This window comes from Belonocnema kinseyi, chromosome 3 (genome assembly GCF_010883055.1).
Source record: "Belonocnema kinseyi isolate 2016_QV_RU_SX_M_011 chromosome 3, B_treatae_v1, whole genome shotgun sequence".
NCBI classification, from domain to species: domain Eukaryota; kingdom Metazoa; phylum Arthropoda; class Insecta; order Hymenoptera; family Cynipidae; genus Belonocnema; species Belonocnema kinseyi.
The window spans coordinates 59,061,676-59,078,426 of NC_046659.1; the positions used below are offsets into that span (position 1 = coordinate 59,061,676).

Below are 16,751 nucleotides of genomic sequence, written 5' to 3' on the forward strand. Positions count from 1 at the left end.
GAAAATATTCGTAAATTTGTGTACTAAATCTTTTTAATTTAAAATAAGTTTTAAAGGCTCAATTGTTCATTGACACAATTTCTTCTCGTTTTCTGCTACTAACCTCATTTCGTCTAACATGCAAATATAGTTTGGATTTGTTTTAATTAATCGACTTATATAAAGAACGTAACTGCTTTTTTTCTTTCATTTTGCTAGGATAAAGCGCGTTAATGAGCAGTTAAAGGTGGAGTTCCTTTTTTCCTGGGAGAAACGTTTGTTTTTCGCGTTAATTTTTCAGATTTGCATTATGCATATTTATAGCGACTGGAGTACTGTTTTAACGGTGAATGCGAAGTTAATAGTACGCGGAGTAATACAGAATACGAGTAAGATATTCGTGTCGTGATATTTTGGTCGTTGTTGAATCCCATGTCTCTCTTTTTTAGTACTTTTTTTATTTATCAAGACTCTGTAGAAAGTAAAACTGTAGCCAGGATCGTCCTCGAATGTTGTGTCTTGACACAGATTCGCACCGAACAGAAGGTGACTTCGCTTAATATTTAATATTTCAGAGTACAATAATTATGAAGGTGTTTTTAAACCTTTGTAAGTACTTGTAATCGAACCTATTTCCAATTTAATAAGAATTTTTATCTTTCATAATTTAGATGATAGCCTATACGACATTTCAATATTTATGGAAATTACAATAATTTAATTTTCCTGACAGTTTTCGACAAACATTTACAAAGGCTGAAACACGTTTTGCAAATGTATAAAATACATTATTTAATGTATTTAATTTTATTGCAATTTAAGATTCTAGCTCTCCAAAAAGATCAATAGGGATTTATAGAAAACAATGTTGTAAAGGCTAAGAATGATATTAGTATGTTTTCTGAAACCTGTTTTAGATGTAGTAGAGGTGCAACAATTAAAGAAACATGTAAGCTAAACTAATCAGAGATGTCCGATTGAAAGGCTGAAATCGTTATAATAAGATTGGAAATCAACGACCCGATGAAAAACCGGTTTGAACGGCGAAAGAAGTTTTCAATTTATAAATGAATGGTAGGTTCAAAGGCGATGTTCAAAGCTGGATATCAAGAATTGGGAATAATTATGATTAATTTCTTTAGGCCTATTAACACTTTTTTAGTATTGGATAAATCAAAATACAGTAACAAATTTAAGTACAATAGAAAAAATATGATCCTCTAATTATCTTTTGTGATTGGTTTAATGATAGAGATAATTTACAATGTTGCAATCACGCGGTCAAGCAATGTTGCAACAAGGCAAGAATCCGTAAAGTTTTTTTTTATTATATGGAGAGGAACCTTTCATGTATACATCATTATTAGGGGAATTATTTCTTTTGAATACAAATATGACCTTCATCAATAATATCTTCATACAACTTTGAATCCTGATTTTTCGTTTGCGGCATTGTACAACTTGTGATGAATGCACGCAAATTAAAAATTCAATTTTAAATTCAGTTGTTTCAGTTAATCAGTAAAAATAATCATAAAAATAAAATTATATAAAAAGAAAATAATTTTGCGTTTTCATTGTCGTCTAATAAAATTTGTACGCAATAGTAAAATTGATTTACAATTAAATGTTTTTAATTGTATTTGGTTTTCGAAAATGTTATACAAATAAGATATATCATACTTATATTATTTTCTAATGAGTAAAAAAATGAAGGTTCAAGATATCAAATTAGCAATGTAATACTACCTTCTAATGAATGCTTCCACGTGAAATAAGAACTGCTTCCAGCATACTAGTTTTTGCTGAGATAAATTACGACATCCATTAGCACATTGACCAAACGTTGATACTAAATATCCTTATTTTGAAAGCGTAATTACACAGATATCCCCGTAGAATTTTCAGATTTATTACCCAGAAGCCAGTGCCGATCAGTTATGTTTACTGACATATTTTACTATTATATCAAATCGCAATATAAAGTCAATTTTAGATTTTTGTATTCAGTAATAGAAATTTTAATTTCATTCTTACTTACTAATCACTATTGATCACCGACTAAATAATATTTACTATTAATCATTACAGCTGAACTGAAGTCAAGTAAAACGACAGATCGCACTATTTTACATTGCAAACTGCACTAAGGAATAAATAATTGAGAAAATATTCGATTAGGAAAACACGGAGAAAAATGGATGTTCAAACATAAAATCTAGATTTTCAGGGTTACTTATTTGTATCTTGAAAATTAAACTTTAAATTTCGTTGCATGAACGAAAAATATAAAGAGTATGAAATGAGGTTATGTTAAATATTTTAAATTCAAAATAAAAAATAAAAACAGGATAAGTAAGCGAAAAACGAATGAGATGTAACGTGCATATTAGTCTGGGTTCCGAAGAGGAGAGTGAGCATGCATTTTAGGTCCTGATGTTTTGATGATTGATTCTTATCCAGAATATTCTACTGATTCCGAAAATATCGTGTGCACATAGCGCATTCCGGGTCGTTTTGTTGTTATTTGCCGTTTTATGTGTTTAGATAAAAAATGTCATATCTCTAAAAATTATTAAAGTTTTGAAAATATTTTTCCATATTCATTTAAAGAAGTGCGATATGCACAAATTTTATTTATAGTGTATGTTGATTTAATTGACAGTCTTCAAGAAAAACAATAAAATAGCTTTTTAACGAAAATCCATTTCTACATTACATTTTTTATCATTTCACAATTTTTTTTCTGGAATCATATAGAACTAGCTGAGACAAAGATAATTTGTTTTGAATTTTTTTAATTAGGCTATTGGTTTAGAAAATTCTATTAAGTAGGAAGTTTGCGCGTGTGCGCTTGTCTGTGAGGTTGCGGTTCAGATTGAAAACCTGCAGCTTCCGAGACTCCCCTCGCTGCCTGTCCATTCAATGTTCTTACTAACGCTCGTACACACAGACGTGAAAACTTTGTATTTATTTAGAATTTTGTCAAAACTAAACTAATAGCCTAATTGAAATAATTTCAAAACCAACTGTATTTTCTAAATCAGTTCTGTATGATTCCAGAAAAAAATTATTAAATATTTAAATATTAAATAGTAATACAGAAATCGTTTTTTATTTAAACGTTATATACACACTTCTATAAATGAATATGGAAAAATATTTTCAAAACTTGACTAACTTTCAGAGATATGACATTTTTTATCTATACACATAAAATGTCAAATAACAACAAAACGACCCGGAATTCGCTGTGCACCCGATACATGCGGAATCAGGAGACCATTCTGCACAAGAATCAATCATCAAATCATCAGGACTTAAAATGGATGCTCAAGTGCTCTTGGATCCCAGACTATATTTGCATGTTAGGCGGTACAATCTTATACCCTTTAAACATCTATATTTAAATATCCATTTTTCTCCGTGTGATTGTTGGAGTTTTTATATAACCCAGGAACAAATTAATTAATTTAGTATTATATTTCGGCACTTTTTTAAGGTGAATATATGGAGATTCTCCATAAACGTGGGAGAATCGAATAATGTAAGATTGTAAGACCTTCAAGAGAGACCATAGAACAATCGACATCTGCAGTTTGAAACCCTGGCAGAGGAATCCCGTACTCAAGTTCCTATAGGTCAAAGGCTAAATAAAACTGAAAGACTGAAATACGGAAAGACTGAAAATATAATCAGGTAATATCAGGTATATGCGGATTTTGGTTCAGCCGAGGATTTGGTTCTATGAAAAATCCCTCTTTCGCTGGATTAGGCCGATCGTCTGGACCCCTCGCAGAGTACCTATTATCTGTTGGACTACCTGGGGTATTTATACAGTGAAAATCTTCAAAACTTCATTTCCTTTCTCAGAAACTTAACATTTTCAATCTATCGTCAATTTAGTACATTGAAGAAAGACCAGTCGTCTGGAAGTATAGATTTCAGTTTCGGTTCAGAACAATACTATCAAGAAACAGCTATTAGCTGAAGTCAGCCAAATTTGAAAATTACTTCGGCAATAAATCTAAATGTTTGAAGGTTCATATAATATATAGATATGCAGAACAAAATTGAAGTGAATTGCTATTGGCGAGAAAATTATAGGCATCTGAGTTTGAAGAAGCTTAACAACTCAGCAAAAAAAAAGGTACCGTATTAAGTTAATCGTCATTTTAAATCTCAAAGTATTCTACGTAAATAAACTTAAAAACGTTAATGCACAAATAATCGTGTATCTTGCAGACTGAAAAATGTAAAAAAAAATCAAGAACGTCAGGCGCCTTTAAGAAGAGTTAACCTTAGAGCATTGTTTTTTGTACAAGAGGTAATGGGAAAAATTTGAAAAAATTCATAAAGATGAAGAAAACATTTATGAACAAATTGCAGTTAACAAATTGGGAAATGATTCAAATTGTTGCTTAAAATTACAAAGATGTACAACTGCCTTTTTTTTGCTACCAGTCAGAAGAGGCGTCATTGTCTGGACAAGAGTGCAGAAGCACGGTTCAAAGAGAAGCATCAGCAGTCGGCAGCAAAAAAGGCACCCCCGCTGCTTTCTGACACTTGCTTTCCAACAACAAAAAATGTCTGAAAATATCACCATTTTCACGAAAGTAAAAGCAATCATTAGATTTACAGATCTTATCCGTTACAATTTGGAATTTGAATTGATTTACATCTTCATTAGAACTGAAGATGGTACAGTTATACATTTTTGAGATTTGAAGCAATCATTTTTATAGTGTCTCAAATTTGTTCACTAAAATTCGTTCAGAAAGTTTTTCTTCATATTCAATTTTTTCCGATGTCCTAAATGTGCCCGAAATTCCTTAATTTTTTTGTACATTTTTCAGTCTGCAAAGTACAACATTTTTTATTCATTGACGTCTTTCAGCTTATTTACGTAGAACATTTTAGGCTTTCAAATGACTATTAACTTATTATGCTGGCATTTTTGTTTTCTTTCTCAGTTGTTAAGCTTCAAAGTGTGATACCTACAATTTTCTCGTCGATAGTAACATACATTTAAAACATAGTTAAATGAGAAGAGTGACTTAAAACCAGATTCTGGGTTTCTTGTAGTCGTAATTTAATGCAAGCTGGTTTCGTAATTACAATTCTCTGGTTTGAAGTTTTGCCCTAAAATGGTAACAGCTTTGCATTTGACAAAGCCCCCCCCCCCCCAAAAAAAAGTACCTCGCTGAGTACGCTGTACGAAATCCGAGTTAAATTTATGAGATGAGCAGAGAAGGGAAACTTACATGGTGCACGTTCAAGGCTAATTTGTACGGCACCAGTCGCCAATAAATATTCAACTGAAAAAATCTTCTGCAACGGAAATGCTTCTGACTTGGTGCAAATTCTAGAAGATTGAGACTGCTTTGACCCGTATAACAAAAATAAGCGCAAAGAAAAAAGATCTAAATTAAACTGAGTATAAGAGGATTAATTAAAGGAGATATTACATTACAGGATCACCAGACTCTTCTTGCCCAGCAATATATGTGTGTGTGTGTGTGTGTGTGTGTGTGTCAGTAGAGTGAATATCGCCTGAAACAAAAGACCTTGGGTACTAATGGACCCAAGTGGGGAACCTTACATGACGACTTTGTGTGGATCTTCACTTGGAGTGATTCCTAGAGAGATTGGTCAGCAACCTGGGTCGGAGCAGTGTTGCGGAACGAACGTGTTATTTAAATAAATATCGCGAGAATTCTGGGTCAATCTAAAAATTGTATATCCCTTCCTCACATTACTCCCTTCCCCACCAAGTGAGTCACGCCTATATATATAATGCAAGGAAACCTTACTTATTTGTTATTTTAATTTAATTTTTGTTAATTGTAAAATGTGAATCATTCTCTCAAATTTGTAATTGTTACTTTTGAATGTTTCAATACAAATTTTTTTCATTTCGAATAATAAATAAAATCTATTTGGAATACTTTAATTTAACATCATTTAATTTGGAGTGCTTCAAATTATAAATGCCTCTATACTCGAGAAACTAACAGTTTACATTTTTGAAGGGATATATGTAAAATTATAAAATCTTTTCCTTGTACTGCTGAAAATACCTCCAAATTAAATATCATTAATATTTGCTATCATTCAGCTATAGTTTTTAGTTTTTAATATCTATCTTTTAACAACTTTTACAATACACAAGTTTAATAATTTGGCATTTGAAATATATATTTGTACATCAATCTGTATATCATCAGTTCTACTGATAATGCTAAATGTTTTTCTTTTAAATTAGTTGCAATGTCCTCTCACAGGAAAAACTATGAATAAAATTTGTTGCAGGAAATTTTTTAGAGCGATGAAGTTTTGTTTAGCCAACTTCACGTCTTTCGAAAAACATGTATTTGTCATGGAAAAACAACAGAAAGTTTAACCGATACTTGTATAAAGTTTATCGTGTGAAGTTAATTTTTTTTTGCAGAGAATCTTTCGTCGGAAATTGATGTAAAGTTTACCTTCTTTTTTTTCTGTGCTACTGGTCGTTATACTCGTTATAGAACGCGTTTAATAGCCGATCAGTGCAGAAGATATTGCACTTTCTTTTCCAGTGAAAAATTTCTTCCAACATGAAATAGCCACTATAAAGTTACCTTCTCAATCCAAGTGCGGAAATATGCCAAGAATAATTCGAAATTGTTATAAGGAGCAAAGATTTGTATGTAATTTTATTGCCACTTCAGATGAGTAAAAATTCTAACTGGCAAAGAACAAAATCACTATCTTCAAACTCTCTCTTTAAGCCTAATGCAGCAAATGGCCGGATGTGTATTTTCATCATAACATAATTGAATATTAATTCTTCTTTCAATCATCATGAACGGAGAGTAAAAATATTTCGCAATGGTCAAGCGTTATAGGATAAGCACCATTTATATATAACATAATGTTTCAAGCGAAGCTTCCAACTTAATTGTTGGTAAAAGATCGATCGTGTTGCAATGGTTGAAATAATCGGATATAGCGTGCAAGGTACTTGTTATAACATTATATTACAGCCTTGCGAGGTGAGCGATCCACTGTAAGTATGTATAAGAGAAAGCCTGGATGCTGCAGCATGTCCAGCATCCAGCAGCTCTTACACCGCTGTGGCTTGTCGATCGATGACGTGATCCTGCTCAACACAAATGTGTATTCGGTGGTCGCGAAAAAAAAATAATAAAAAAGGAGAGAGGAAACCGAAGAAAGCCATCAGAGGTGGTAGAGACTGGGCATTCGGGCAACGAACTCGAATACGCGCTGGACTCTGGAGAATCCCCTTTACCTTTAAAGCCCCACTCCTTTCTTCTCCTTTCTATACGTTGTAAACAGTATTTTTTCTATCATTCACTAGAAACGATTTTTTTCTCATACAGTATTTTTTATGTTTATTATACTATTTTTATCTAATTTTCAAGGAATGACCGTAGAAAAACTTTACACTCTAATCTGAATGTGTATAAGATTTTACACAATAGTAGGACATTCGCAAACAAACTCCACACCGCTGTATGAAAATTCTACATGAATTACATACAGCTACACACAAACTCTGCAAACATATTTTCAAACCTTCCCACAACTAAAAAAAATGTCAGGTGTCACACAAAACCACGTAAGTTCCAAGGATATTTTTTTTTGTTTGGTTTTGTGGAGAGCAATAAACGTTATCAAAATTCGAAGAGTTTAAAACAGCGAAAACTGAAAAGTACTTTTGAGAGTTATAAAGTTATGTTAGAGACTATAACTAATAGAGCTATAGAAAAAAGCAGAGAATTTCATACTTTCCGAAAAAATGATCATCAAAATTTGTCTGCTGTCATAATTCATAACCATGTAAGTACCATGGGAAATGTCATTAACATTTTTACTCTATAATTAACATAAATTATAACAGTGGTATACCTACACCCTTTCAAAACACTATTTTTTTACAGAAACATTTTAAAAATGCTTAGAAAGGCGAGATACAAGAGAGCTAATAGCATCATTTGATTCTGCTAACAAATTTACGTCAAGTCTATGTACATTAGGGTGGTTCAAAAAGGCTTTTCTTTTTTAGAGGACCGGTTTTGACTTGAAGTTTCCCATGTAAAATGCATGGGAAAAAATCACTTTTTTTGAGTTTTTGGAATAATTTTTTAGGGTTTGAAAAAATGTTACGGGAAAGTATGGAAACCTGTAGAGTAGAGAATTATCCAACAAAGATTTTCATGTATCATATATATAAGTTTGACACCCCTAACACACCCCCACGAGTACCTGAAAACTACCCTTAAAACAAAAAATATCAATTTTTAATGAAATCGACGTTTTGAACAATGTATTCTCGTTTTTTTTACTCAAAATTATTAATATTGGTCTAGTGGAATATTCATCAGTTATAATTAATAACTATTTAATAAATAGTTTATCAGTAATATTTAAGTAATAATTTTTATTTGAACAAATTTTCTAAATAAAATTAATCAACAAATGTTGATAAATAATCCACTGGAGAAATATTAATAATTTTTATTAAAAAAATTACATACAGAAATTCCATCTGTTTAAACATTTGAAAATCAATGAACTAATGTTAATAAATATTCTACTAGACTAATAGTAATAATTTTTAGGGGGAAAACGAATTTTCGAGAAAAAAAATATTTAAACAAATTCCATTTGTTTAAATTATTAAAACTTAATATAAATAAACTTAAACAGTGATAATAAATGTATCTACTAGACCAGTGTTAATAATTTTAAGTAAAAAAATACGAGAATACAGTGTTCTCTACAGGGGGATCGTTGCCCTCTAGCATGCAAAAAAATTTTGCCATGCTATATTCCATATAGCTGCACAGAAATTCCAAACATCCCACACAATTCGTCAATAACTTTTAATACATACATTCTCACACAAATTCTACACAAGCACAAATATTCCTACATAAACTCCATATAACTCGAGAGAAAGTCCATACAGCTCCATACACATTTCAAATATTCCAAACAACGTGACGCAAATCCCTAACAATTCATAAGATTCCTACACAAATTCTCTATAAGCTTTCGACAGATTCCATACTAGATGCAAAGATTCCTACACAAATTGAAAGCATATTCTACACCCTAACACATGGCCAAAATTCAAAGAGATAAAAATTAAAAGATTTAAAGTTCAAATCCCTACAATTTCTAATTGATTTGGAAGCAAACATTTTTGTTTATAATCAGTAAGGCTTTTTTTTAATGGACTTACGACTTGAATTTAATTATAACAAAACTAATCGTCAATAATTAACAACACTGCATAAATTATCGGTTAATAGCTCAGAACGCCACATATAAATTATTTCACTTCACTGATTTCTCACATAGCCAGTGATAATGAAAACGAGACTGCAATTGGTCCAAGTATATCAATATTGAACACAAAAGAGAAAATTTCGATTTAAAATTTATCCTGGGATTAACTCCACAAACGGATTCACACTATTTTAATTGCTAATCTCTTCTAAATTGATAGTCTCTACATGAAATGACCTTTACTTTACAGTCCATAGATTTAATCTATGCAACCTGAGGGATTACAAAACTTTTATATACATGTTAGCAATTCGTTTAGAAAAAACGAATATTCTAAATGTGGAGGTGAGACATATCTATGGAAATGGAAATTTGGTACCCCATCTGCACCTTCTCATATCATTATTTTTCGCAATCAAACGTGTTTGGACGTTCCGTAGACGTTTCAGAAAGACAAGGCAACGGCACAATAAAATTATCGATAATGACGTTTCCTTTTATGCTCTCTAAACCCCAGTACATCTGAGCCAACAATGATGACCTGATTATAGTTGCAGAATACGGCAGACCAGTTTTTTTTATAATATGTTATTAGTCGCAAATCAACACCATTGAACCAGCCAGTCCGATTATCTGGTGTCGCTTAAACATGAAGGGGTCACACCCCATACATTATATAATCCTAATAAAATTTTATTTATTGTATAAATCGGTACTAAATTAAAAGGAATTTTTGTGCTATTTGACATGTATTTCTGTAAATTTAAAATAATTTACCTAAAAAATATCTTAAGTATGAAAATGTACCAAAGCAATAATGCTGCTGCAGGGGCTCAATGTCAAAATTGTATTTCATGTCGTAATAAGCAAAAAGCAACGTTAAAACAGTTCCTTGGACGTTATGTTCGTTTAGATCTATATAAAACATAAATGAGACATAATATCCACGTACCATTATTATCTTTCGATAGTTTTTCATGCTAAGCAGTTCAAAGAGTATTCTTTTAAACAATGTATAGACGATTGAAATATATAAAAATGCATACCCTCACAATTATACTAAATTAATGTGCGTGCTTATTTGAAGCAAATTTTCCTTGTTAACAGAATTATGAAAATGACAATATCTACTATCGGTGAGAAAACTATAGACAAGCTTAACAACTCAGCCAAAAAATGCTAGCCCAAAAAAAAAACCATTCATATAAAAGCAGAAAGTGCTCTACGTAAATGACCTTGAAGACGTTTATGTAAAAAAATTGTGCTTATCATACTGAAAAATGTAAAAAATTTGAAAAAATTCATGAGCATGAGAAAAGCTGTTGTGAACCAGTTGCAGTTGATAAATTTAAAAAAAAAATGAAAATTGTTGCTTAAAAGTACAAAAATGTGCAATTATATTATCTTCAATTGCCCGTAAGGACGTCTTATTTTTTGTGGAAATCGCGATATTTTTAGACATTTTTTTGTTGGAAAACAAGTGACAGAAAGAGGGGGGGGGGGGCGTTTTGTTTTACTGCCGCCCACTGGTCCCTTTCTTCGACCCGTGGCCAGGTTCCATCCAAGCATTCAGAACCAGGGGTCGAAGAATGGCACTAGCGGTCGGCAGTAAAACAAAAAAGCCCCCCCCCCCTGCTTTTGTCACTTGTTTTCCAAAAAAAAAAATGTATAAAAATATCGCGATTTTCACAAAAAATAAGACTAACACGCCCTTCCGGGTGATTGAACATAAATACAGAGCCTATCCATTACGGTTTGCAGTTTGAATAGCTTTAATATCTGAATTAGAACTTGCACATTTTTGTACTATTAAGCAACTATTTTCATTATTTTTTAAATTTCTCAACTACAACTGATTTACAACAGTTTTTCTCATACTCATGAATTTTTTCAAATATTTCCCATCGCCCCTTGTATAAGAAATAATGCTCTAAACTTGACTGTTCTTAATTGTACCCGAAAATCCTTACTTTTTTTTTAATTAATCAGTCTGCTAAGCACAAAATCTTTTTTTAAATAAACGTCTTCAAGCTCATTTACGTAGAACACTTTCAGCTTTTATATGACTGTTTTTTTGTTGGGCTAGCATTTTTTTTTGACTGAGTTGTTAAGCTTCAAAGGCAGATGCCTATAGTTTTCTCGCCGATAGCAATGTATTTTCTTTTGTTACAGCCTTCAAAATAATTGTTTTTACAGATCTAACACTAAATCCAAAATATGAGCCAAATCGACCGTAGTATATAACTATATACCTACACCACCATATACCTACACCACCTACAGAAATAGAACCTAAATAGATTCTTACAGTTTACAAAGATATACCACAGAGTATTAATCCCTTAATCTCAGGTCAAAATTCAACCCCTGATTGAAGCTCAACTATAAAACAGTTACTGGTAGTGTTTGAACTCGCTTTGAATGACAAATTTTAACCTAACCAAAGGTAAAGAAGTTGACCCAGAATGATACACCAACAATGGATAGAATTGAGGAAGAAAATTTTCAGGTATAATTTTGTTTCGAGTTTGGAGAACAGCTGGCGATCGGAGCTGAGGAATATTATTTTTGCCAAATTGCCGGGTACCCTTGAAAGTTTCGAATTCTCTCCACCGTGTTAAATATAAAGAATACATGAGAAAATGCTTGTTTCTTCAGACGTATTTTTATGTAACGTTAGTCTCTTTTAATCTGCATTAGTTAGATTTAACTAATAGTTAGAGAAAAAATACTAACGTCCAATGTTACAACAACTATTAGATCAAATTTCATCAAGGACCTATAATTCTAAAATGGTAGAAATATTCCCATAACATCCGGAAAAGCATTCACTTATTTAAACTAAGGAAAAGAGGCTATGGTGTGTCAAAACGAAAAGAATAAAATTAATTCCAAATATGTGAATATCTTCTGTTCAATCTTTCAATTGTAATTTGTTAGAAATATCCAGAAAAAGTGATAATATGCCTGATCATTTATATTGGAAATCATTTATGATTGAAATAGAAATGGGGGAAAATATTACATTCATTTGAACGTGCGGAACGTCAGGTTTATCACTTGAACAGAGTGTACTTTTTAAATATCCAGCTATTATTTTTCTTTCTCAATAACTTACGAACAAATAAATCAAGTAAATTGTTTTGAGCAGTTTTTAAGTTCCTAAAACTTGAATATTTAAACCCAAATTCAACAGAAGATAGGAACCGCCTAAAAATTTGTATATGCAACTTTTTTTCGTTCGTGTCCAATATTCGAAAACTGTCAGAATTTCTATTTCATTCAACCCTCTTGGAGGTTTGAAATTTGAAATCCTTGAAATTTTAAAATCTTTACAATTTTAAGATCGAAAAAACTCTAATACTGAATTATAAAATCGTTAGGACCTGCAAGAGAAACTACAACAGCTGCCTATATAGTCGACCAGGGTCTGTAAAACCGCCATGCCTTAAGGCTTAAGGCATGGCTTAAGCTTTAGAATCTTAAAAAAAAAACAGAACTTAAGTTACCATAAAAATCTTCTAATTTTAGAAAAAAGCATGAGTTATCGGAGCAAATCAAATTTTTCTTTCTGCGAAATGTCACACAGTAAATATTGATATTTTCTCTCTGATGAAACTGGCGAATATAATTGCCTGCTGGAGCCAGCCTCATGGACCGAAATTCTATAATACCAACATTCATTTTGAGCGATAATATTTCATTTCTAAAGTGCCGTTAAATTGTTAGACATACCTTGTTGAATTTTAGTGCCAGGACACTTCAACAAAAGATTCAGTGCTGGCGATAAATAAGATCTCCGAAAGATAATCCCGGTTTCCTGAAACCGGGATTTACAATTGTATTTACAAGTGTCTGCGCCCGAGGACAATGTGATGAAGAGGGTGGTAAGGGCCGCTCGAGACCAGGTAGCTTTACTCTAGTAATAAAATTTTGCAATCGCCTGGTCCTGGTAAAGTAAGACCATTTACTGTGAAACATTGATTGCTAACACATGATGCGAACGTGCATATTTCCCCCAAAGAGAATAAGCAAATGGGTTTTCCCCAAACTAGGGACGAAATTTCACATTTGAAAAGATAAAATTTCAAATTTACTACAGTTGGAAATATTATTAACCTTGATTTATTTTAAATTCACAAACTCAAGGTATAACGAAATAAAGTCAAACTTACCCATTTCAGAAAAAATAATCATCCAGCAATAAAAACTAATTTTTTTAACTTTGATCAAAACCTGGAAACGAAATCTTACAGCTGCACAACTACTCAAACAAACGTTTAATCTAATTGTAAACAGACAAAATAAAATAACATGGAATAATTGACATTTTACTCGAGTAATAATAACATAAGCTTTGCAATTAGTTTTGTACAATCGGCTAGTTTATTTATCTTGAAAGAAACGGTTCGAAGTCACGTTTTTATTTTTATGCATACGCGAATTCTCCTTGCTTTTGAAATAATCTTTATGAAAATTAAGAGTTCTGAGAATCTGTTGAAGAAATTAATATGTAAATGTATTTGCCGAACGAGTCTAGATATTCTGGATTTTGTGTCCATAGTGGGAATTGTTACTTTTTTAATTGATTCCAAAAAATTAATATTTTCACATTTATTTCTAGAAATAGATGGTGATATTTACTACATATTTCATATTGAAAGCATACGCAGAGACTGTAAAGAAATAGGCTTGAAAAAAGTGGCACTATTCAGAGAATCATCCTTATTTTTTTTTATCAAATTTCGAAAACATTAAAAGAAAATTTTCAGAAAAATCCTACTCTTATATAGTTTCCAATATTTAAATATTTTTTCTGTTGATATAAAAAAGGCATCATATTAGTTTTATTGTCGTTAAACCCTTCTTGAGGATGGATATTTTATTGATGATAATTCTTGATTTTTTCTCCTACATGATTTATTAACATGTTACAAAAGAGCCAGATGTATTTTTGTCCAACTTTTCTATATATGTAAAAATATATTTTTTTAATTTTTAACAGAAAAGAGCAAGCATCTCGACGTCGAATGAAAAACAAAATCTCCGCTACTTATGCTCGTCCGGAAAATACTGCATTTTGAAGAAAAAAAACTCATTGCTTGAGAATTCACAAGCAATCTTTAAATTCATAATGATATATCAAAATAAAAAAAACTAGACTGACACGATGTCCTATACTTTTCTTTACATTTTGCCAGATTTGAAAGAAAATTGTTCTGAACTCATTTCTCCCTTTCATGCTTGAAGAAAACATAAACAAATTAACATTGTTTCTCGTTCACTTATTATTATCAAGAATGTTATGAAGTGTTTCATGTCGGCTCGTTGGATCGGGGAAAAATGTTTCTGTGATTCCTTTCAAAATGCTAAATATATACGGTTTTCGTGATAAGAGTGACCGATTTACATTTTTCAAGGTTGAAGGGCACTGGCGGCTTTATCGCTTATTAAACTTTAATTCGTTTATCAATATTATTGAAGTGTATCATCGGAACATTGTTGGGAAAATTATGCTTTTATACAATTTTTAAATTTACTCGAATTGTAATGCAAAATAAGAGTTTGTAAACTTTGAAGGGCAATACAAATATGAAAAAAAAGTATCCTAAATTTAATATCTGGTCAATTATTGAAAAAATATGATAAATATAATTGGTATCTATAATTGTTCACGACATTAATAATGCACGACATTTAGTAAATATAACTAAATGAACAGAAAGAACAATTAAATAAAAAATAGCGGGTTAGCAAAATGAATGAATTACTTAAAAATGTTTACAGAAATTTCTAATGCGAATTGCGATACGATTAGGGGTAGAGGTAAGGGAGTGGTTTATTCTAAAAAACGTTGTTCAAATAATAAATAATAGATTGAGAGAGGGTGTAACCAGATTATCACAAATTCATTAATGGGGGTGGGGGGCATTAAATTCTAGGAACTTCAGGTGACCTGTTGAAATATTAGTTAGGCCCTTGTTCAATACGTTGCTTAATAATAATTAAAAATGCTTCATTTCGTTTTTTCTGCAAAAAATCCAATTGGGGTCCACATTAACAAATAACATGCATTAGAGAAAATTAAATAAATATTACGTGGTTGGATATCTATTAAAAAGATTCGGACATTTTGGGTTCATTTTGCTCACAGAAAATCGTATCGGGATCCGGATTAAGAATTTGTCACTCCGAATATCATGATCACCCCGAATTACCGAATGAAACTATAAAATAGGAATAGTCAAAGAACAAATTTTCACTGAAATTTCCTTGGAATTTATCGTAATTTTAACTCTGTCCATTTTTTATTTTGTATAAAAGCGCTACCCTTTTTTTAATGAAGAGAAAAATTTGGACATGAATTTCCATTAAATGGTACACTCGGTGTAAAATAAACCGCGAATTAATCCTAATTTGGAAAGAAATGATGAAAAAGGAATTGAGAAACTTACCACCGAGAAAGGTTAGCTTTCAAACTCGAACATAGTCCATGAATGACGGCAATTTCCGTAGACTTCGAGCACTTTGCGAAAATTAATTTTAAAAACTGTTTAATATATTCACTAATAAAACAATAAAGTCTTATACGGCCTTTTTCTATTTGACACACAATTTTAAAATAATGTTTTTTTTATTCGGACAACTCGTAGGATGACGACACAGAACAGACGTTCACACACCGGCGCTTCTTTGGCACGACTGACTGACGATTTTCTGTTGTGGCGTTGCTGAGATGCACGTGGTTTAGGGGTGGGGGGTTCACTTGGCAAAAGACAGCAATGCAGGGACGCCTAAAGCAAACACTTTTCAATTTTGTTTAAACTTTAGTTTAAACATCATACAGGATTTTTTGTTTATATTATGAAAACTGATATGATGTGAAGGCATCATGGAACCAAACAAATCTCCTTGACAACTAATGTTAAAAATTGACATTCTAAAGATATTCGAAATCGATATTTTATACAAACTGTTTGTTTGCAGGAGCAATCTTGATGCACTATTAACATATTCTTAACCATTTTTTTTCGCTTATCTCACTATTTTTCATACATTTTTATCAAATAAAGAGTCCCCCCCACCATCTGCCCATTTGATGAATTCGCGATTCTGATTGTTTTTCCAACTAATTTAAAAGTACTTTTTACGTTCATTCGGACAATTAGTTATTAATCAGAAGACTGCCCATTGTTTCAAACCGTTACCAATTGTTTAAGCGATACTTTACTCTTTACTTGTAACATTTTTTAAGAAATAGGTAGACAAATATAGTTTTTTGTTTAAATTTTGGTTAATTTTATTCTATAACTTAATTTATATTTTTAAATAATTTTTTGGTTTAAACAATTTTGTTCTAAAGTAAATGTTTGAAAATAATATTTTCCTGTATTTACTTCCTACAGTCTACATTCTACAACCTCTCAATTTTAATAGATGATATAGAAAATACATTAGAAAACAGTACAAAATAA

At 31.4% G+C, this 16,751-nt stretch overlaps 1 protein-coding gene across 2 annotated transcripts in view; it reads right to left on the bottom strand.

Moving 5' to 3' along the window:
* Positions 1–16,151, bottom strand: part of LOC117168936 — a 28,748-nt gene extending 12,597 nt beyond the window's left edge. For both annotated transcript variants that reach the window (XM_033354925.1, XM_033354926.1), the window contains exon 1: positions 15,732–16,151. The gene's annotated coding sequence lies outside the window, so the exon portion shown is untranslated. The remainder of the gene's footprint in view (positions 1–15,731) is intronic.
* Positions 16,152–16,751: the final 600 nt, after the last annotated feature.